The 7,391-nt window shown below is 50.1% G+C and overlaps 1 pseudogene; it reads left to right on the top strand.

The window, feature by feature from the left end:
- Nucleotides 1-5,664: 5,664 nt before the first annotated feature.
- Nucleotides 5,665-5,888, top strand: LOC124654831 (annotated as a pseudogene).
- Nucleotides 5,889-7,391: the final 1,503 nt, after the last annotated feature.

Here is a 7,391-nt window from a genome sequence, read left to right as displayed (position 1 = left end):
TTCCGGTCTGTCTACTTAGTCCGTTAACTATGTGCAAGTTCATCATGGGCAGTATATATGTATCGAAATGGACTGCGGAAAGAGTCTTACTGTCTCTTGGATCTACAGGTGAACTGTACATGTTACTCCAATCGAAATCGGAGTATTCGGGTTCAGGAAACGACTCTCTCTCTCTCTCTCTCTCTCTCGTTCAGTTAGGAGCACTTTTAATTCAGCTAGTACCCCGATTGAAAAAATCGACCCTATTCTGCTGGCTGATAGGTGCAGCACTACGCGTGAGGACTTGGATTCAGACGTGCCCTGGCCTAGGTTGCGCTATAAAATTGGATAAAAATCAGCAGAACACTGATGTGGAGTACTCGAACTGCTTTGACGTCAATGCACCTACGGCCAGGATCTGTGCCGACGGCTTTTTGTCGGCGCCGTCAGCAAAGAAAAAGCCGTCAGCACAGACTCGATCTGGCCTTCGGCACAGGAAAGCCGTCAGCACAGGAGTCTCCGCGGTGATATTTTTACCCTATAGCTCTATGCTGACGGCCAAGCCGTTGGCACAAGTCCTGAGCTTTCTCCCTCCACGTACCCTTGTGGATCGCCTTTTTAAGTTTCAAATGAATGGAAAAAAATGATAATTTTTTTAAAATATAAAATCTTTTGAGATTCATGTATGTTACGCAACCTACTATTAGGAAAAATGAACAAATATAAATTTGGACTTTATTTTGCAAAAAAAATTATTTCTCAGTAAAATGGCATTATTTTTTGCATATAACGTCGGAAAAAGTGTATAACCTATCAAAATGATCATCTCAAAAGGTTACATCCGATTTCAATGCCTTCAGCCATTTGCAATTTTTCAAGATTTTCAAAATTCCAAAGGGAAACATGAAAGCTCGAAGATTTTAGTTTTCGCCAGAAATTATTTATTTTTTAAAAAACTTAAAATTAATAATTGAATTCTCAATCAAGATTAGTTTTACTTAATTATTCATGTATATTTAAATAGTCCTTTGAAATTTAAAATAATAAAGAGTTGTACTATCACAGTTTAATTAATATGATTGATATGGTAGTATTATTAACAAGATTTCATTTCTTCTATGGTAGCTCAACCGGAAGAAACGGAGAAATTAAGCGTGATAGGGGCAGAGTAGTGTGAGGGTGGGTGAAAAATTATGACCATTAGTATAATTTGACCTAAGATTAAGTATAGTTAGAGTTAAAATGATCCATGTAAGAGATTAAAAAAATTATTTTTTAAAAAAAAATGAGCAAGAACTGCCAAATGGCCGTTAGTTCTATGCCGATGAAAAATGGGCATATGCCGAGGCCATATTGTGCCGATGGTGACATGCCAACGGTAGCCGTCAGCACAGACCTATACCGATGACACCCCCAGCTATGCCGACGGCGGCGGCCGTCGGTACCTTGTCGGTTCCCGTAGTGTTTGTTCCGGTGCATACATTGCCATGTTGGCCGCGAACAATAACACCGTCGAGGCGTTATACTGCTCAATTTTGTATATGAATCTAGATTCTTGGGCTGAATCCAGCACCGTGCATCAACGATGGTGGTTGACTGGTTGTGCAATTGCGGACAATTAGACAATTTGTCACTTTGTCCCTCGGATGACCGGACCTGATTATTCCGTGCTTTAATATAATCAGCTGGGATCCAAGTGAGAGCTTGAACCATAAGTTGTACTCATTCGCCCACAGGCCACAAGATCTACGTAGCTATGTTTTGTTGCACATGGCCTCACTCGTTGCCTCATGTTAAAATTGCAAGGTAAAAAGAACTCACGGCTACATGTCGGCTCATGTTTAACCGTCACTGCCGCGTGGCCTGCATGATGGCGTTATGGTCCGTGATCGGGACACGTGTCTAAACGTCGTGCATTTCGAGAATACACCCTGGAAGGTGTATCAATCGCATAGAAGAAAGGCCAAGACGGTCGGTACAAAGCCAAGAAGGCTACAACTCCACTCCACGATACAACGCTACACCACGATACAACGCCAAGTGGCAAACAACATACCCTGAACACACCCGATGATAAACGACTCTTCTTGCCCAACATTCTGCCACGAATGGCGAGAAGAGGAGCACAAGGCTTCAGGACCGCGTCACGCACCAAGCAAGACAACACCGACTCAATCTCGGCTCCAAGGCAACCCAGACCAACGTACCTCCCCTCATGCGCCTAGAGGAGTCGCCGAGAAGAAGCGGGGTCTTGATGGACTTGGGGAAGACATCGAACGGAGCATCTACCATGTCGTACATTGCGCCCGAAGCGCAAGCCTTGGGCCGCGGCCACCACCGCAGCACATCACCAACCCCAAACTCCGAAAGCCGCATCGGTCCCTCCTCGATGGCCTCGGACAACATCTTCAAAGAAGATAACGACACCTTGGTGCCGCCGCCGCCCGATCCGGTGAACCGGACCCTAGGGTTTCCCCGGCATCGGAGGTAAAGGAAGGCACGGTGAAGGCCACGACCAGCGAAGGTAACGGCGCCCGCGGCGTTGCGTGATCAACATCGGCCACCGCCGAGAAGGACTTTCGCCCGGCCATACACCGCAACCCCGATGCACCGGGGAGCGATAGGGAATGAGGATGAAAGCCGCCGGCTTTAGCCACCACCACCCGAGAAGAGGAACATCGATGGTGGCAAGGGTTGTGCCCACCACCGGCAACAACCGCCGGCCGGATCGGGACCCAATCCCGCATCCGACGCCGGGGCCTCGACCAACTAGCTCGCAACCGCGAGACCACCATGGCGCCCGACGGCAGGCAGCCTAGCGCCGCCACGCCGGCTGCGAGCAACCGCCTCGGCCCCGCGCGCCCCCGCCCATGGCCATGGCCACCAATGGACCCGAGGCTGCCGGCGCCGCTGCAGGGCCGCCCCGCCGGAGGGGCTGATCCCCTCGTCACCACCGAGGCGCCGAACTCGCCGGGGAGGGCCGCGCCACCACGCCGAATCCCCACCGAAGAACGCCGCCGCCGCCGCCGCCCGGGGGAGAGGCCCCCGCTGCCACCGTCGCCACCAAGGCTTTGCCCGGCGGGTCCTCCGGCGGCGGCGAGGGGGAGGGTGGAGGGAGGGGGCGCGCCTGGGGGCGGCAGCGCGGGAGCCTAACCCCAGGGAGGGTGCGCGAGTTTCGGTCTTCTTCCAACGTCATGCATTTGACCAACCATATCATTGCACACATCTGTCATCGGTGCATCCCGATGTTCATGCGCTCGTTCACGTGAGTACAAGTCAGGGGCAAGTGGTTTTAGGATAACTAATAATCAGCTGTGGCCGTTTATTAGAGTTTATCTCACAGACAGAGCCAAAGCGATGTGCATATCTATCATCTCTTCTAATTGGGTATTGTGTGGGCTTGTCCGATTCCTAACCACCTGATTCATTGTCTGTTTGCTCCTAAGCAGATGCACTAGCTATATTTCAATGTGCACGGCACCTAATTCCAATGGGATTATTTGTGACAACTAGCTTCGTGTTACGCCATTCGATCTGCATTGCGATTCGGGTTAGTCTTGAGTTGCAACATGATTTGTAATTGAGATTTTATGATATAATCTGATCGATAACGAAGTTACATCTCAGTGGACTGAGAAATATTCACATCCAATTCCAATATCACCAGTCCACTGTGCCTTGCCTTGACGCTTGCGTGTGGTAGGAGCCACGTATGAGCTTCTGTGCTAGGATAGTCCGGTGCAACACATGACCCTCAATTAGATCGTTCTTGCTCAACAAGGTATAATCATGCATGTATATATATATATCGTCTCTTCTTTTTGCGGGTAACATATATATTGTCCCTAATTACCCTTGGCTTATGTGGACGATATGAAGCATCGTTAGTAGAAGGACCTAGACTTGTCGTGATCGATGCATGCCCCTTGGATTTAAGCTACTCCATCGCGGTTGATCTTCATGGAATATGTGGGAATCATAGTGGCCATCTAGGTCTCGCTGTTGATTATTGATCGGAGAGGTGGTCTCGATCACGATCACATAATCATGAACTCATATGACCACACACTTAACGCTCGATATCGCAAGGTTAGAAATAACATATTAATTATGGTGAGTCCAAAGAGTGTTAGGAGTCTCAGATGGGATCCAGGACATCACGAGAAACTTTGGAATGGTCTGGAGATTAAGAAACATATATAGGAAGTCATTTTAGGATTTCGGAGAAGTACAACTTTTTTGGGGATCGTATCGTGGAATTTGTAGAACGTCCCAAAGGGTCCACTAGTGGGGGCCACTTTTCTCGAGGGGCCATATGGGACCAAGAAGTCGTGATCTATGGGCTGAGTCGAACCAGCCCCCAAAAGACCCACCAGGACAGCCTTGAGGGAAACCCTAAAATCGGGCCACCAATTGTGTGTGTGTGTGTGTGGGGGGGAGGACTCTTCCCCTCTCCCCACCTTGCTTCCCCTCAACCTTAGAGGAGGCTCAAGGCACCCTCCCTGCCCCTATATAAGTAGAGGGGTGCAAGGGGCGGGGAACTCAAGCCCTAGCCGTCTCTCATCCTCATTCATCGTCCCTCTACCTCTCCACCATACTTGCTAGATCAAGAAGGAGGAGATGGTGTTGTGTTGGACGTGTACGTAACTCCAAGGCGCAGTTTGTTGCAGTGCTAGTCCGTTGGATCGCGAGGGAATGACTACGCCGACCGCGTTAAATACGCTTCGATCCACAAAGGTATGTTGATCTGATCTTTATCGTTACGTGAATCATCTTTGAATAAATCTTCGCTCTTCCTAGATTCGATATTTGTAGCAAGCTAAACGCTGGCTCGCACCAAGCCTAGCCTGAGGTGGCTCGTGTCTAGCCTTAGTGAACAACATGCAAACAAAATTCAATCCTCCAAATTTTGCCAGATTTTGTTATTTTTGTTAAGCTCATAATATAAGTCATTTTGTGTTAAGGTTCTGTGTTTGAATGCATACATCACTATTATGTGCATCTATAATTTATTCTTAGAGGTTTTTTTTTTGAAACTTTAAGCTATGTTTTCAAATTTTGAAAAAAACCAAGCTTCATGTATTTGGAGCTCCAAAGTGAATATCTCAATTAACAAACCAGAATGTTCCACGTGGCTAGTTTAGCAGGGTTGTTCAGCATTACCCTCGAGGACTATGGTCCTGTCAAGCTTAGCGTTCATGTTTAACGTTTTGTAGGTTCAGCATGTTGCTCCAATTCAGAGGTCATAAGAGATGTGCATCACAACAACTTGAGCATGGACGCGCCCTCAGGGACGATGGTCCTTCCTGCTCAGCATTTTTGTTGAAGTTTTGCCGGTTCGGCACGTTGCTCTGATTCAGAGGGCCTGGACGGCAATTGTTCCCAGGGGACACACTCCTATAAATTATTAGTGAGTACACGGAAAGAGATGCCCTACCAAACAGACATAAATCTAGTCTTGGTTAAGCTAATTTAATCAACTTCCTATCCAATCAGATCCAATCCTCTCAGACGCATATCACACTAAACCTCTACATTGGATTGGCATTTGTGAACTATAAATACTAGCACCCCAAGCCTCACATTCATCCGGCCTCAGCGATCAAAGCAAAAAAAAAAAAAAAAGAGAACTCAGAACACATTGTAGATACAGCTTCAGAGATCAGAAGAAACAGAGAAGATATCATGGAGATGTGCCTGGATGACCAGTGGAAGCTGTCCAAGAAGGGGAACCGGAGGTCGGCGGCAGTGACGCCGGCGGCGTCCAGTCCAGTGGGCCTCAAGGGCCGGACATCGAAGGGCTCGGGCAGGTCGGTGCCAGGGCGGCTGGCGAGCATGGCCAGGGAGCAGAAGGCCAGATTCTACATCATGCGGCGGTGCGTCACCATGCCGTGTGCTGGCGCGACTAGCCAACCCAGCCCCGGGGGCTTGCTGTGTTCTTTGGTTTGAGAGTCAGAGGTAGAAGAACTAAGAGATGCGCCTGAATTTCCATGGTCATCCTTGGTTTGGTAGATAGATATCGTAGACGATACCATGTGTCACAACAGGGCAGCTGCCACTGATGACGTACTATCATCCTTAGTTTGGTAACACTGTCAGAAGCAGCCACTGTGTGGCACTGATCCATACATGAATATACGAAAATGTGTTAGGGCAATTGGCTTTCGGTTTTCCGGTCCTGCCTGTATAGTCACCAGTCTGTTAACTATGTGGAAGTCTGCATAAATGGCAATATACACGTATTCGGAATGGACTGCAAGAAAAGAGCTCATCCAGTCTCTCGTATCTAAACTCTAAAGTGAATCGAGCATGTGTTATTCCAATCGGAATTCCGAGTATTCTGGCTGAGAGAAAAAACAACTCCCACTGTTCGTTTAGTTCATTGGCGAGCATTTTTTTTTCTCAAAATGGATACTCGAAACCCCCCTGTCTCTGCTCAACTATACGGATCAGAGGTTAGTTTAGTGTTCTTGTTCCACGAGCCCAACCCTCAAATTTTCAAAGCAGGTTGAAGGTTGAGAATGGGCATTTTTTGGCATAATTTTTAGGGTCAAAACAGGGCAGAGATTAGAACCCTCAAACCCTTAAATTGAGGATTGAGGCAGAGACTAACCCTCAAACCCTCAAACGCATGTCTTGGAGAAGCCCCATGAACGACGTCGTCGTTGTGGGCACGTAGCATCGAGCACCCCGTGCACGGCGGGTGGAGGGCTCAAGTGACAGGCGCCGGGCGCGGCCTTCTTCCGCGAGGTGGTCTTTAACGACGGCGGGGCCGGCGCCCGGCAGGCCCCTTCGGCCCAAGCGTCGCACGCGTCTTCCCGACGGCCCTTGGTGGTGGGCGGCGGCGGGCGTCGGGGCCGTGGCGGCGGAGGCTGCGGTCGGGGCGACGTGCGGTCGGCGAGGCCGCCGGCTCGCGACCGACGTGGGCGGCGGCGACCACCGCGGCCTGCACTCCGCACCGCTCGGAGGAGGCCGGGTGCTCCACCGCGCTGGGGGGGGGGCGGGGCGGGGCCGTGAGGGAGGCGGCGGGGGCGGCGACGGGGAGGAGGCGGAGCGGGAGGGCGGAGGTCGGTGCGCGGCTCCATGGCGCGTGGCGGCCGGCGGCGGCGTGTCGGGAGGCGGCGCAGGAATGGTGCGGGGCTGAATTTTCCCTCACCGCGCCGCGCAGTGTGAGGAGTAGGGGTTGAAGGGGTTGGCCGAACCCTCGGCCCGGTGGCCGGTGCGAGGGGGGGGGGGGTAGGGGTTGGGTCCCGGAAAAAAATTCGAGGGTTCAAGGGTTAAGGGTTCGTCTCACGCCATGAACAGCAATTGTAAAAAAACGGTTATTTTCGAAAGTTTGAGGGTTTAGGGATACTACCAGTGATGCTCTTACGTCCTTTTTTAAAAAAAAAGAGAAAAACTTCCTGAGTATA

The sequence above is a fragment of the Lolium rigidum genome, chromosome 5, assembly GCF_022539505.1.
Source record: "Lolium rigidum isolate FL_2022 chromosome 5, APGP_CSIRO_Lrig_0.1, whole genome shotgun sequence".
NCBI lineage: Eukaryota > Viridiplantae > Streptophyta > Magnoliopsida > Poales > Poaceae > Lolium > Lolium rigidum.
This window is presented reverse-complemented; position numbering and strand designations above follow the sequence as displayed.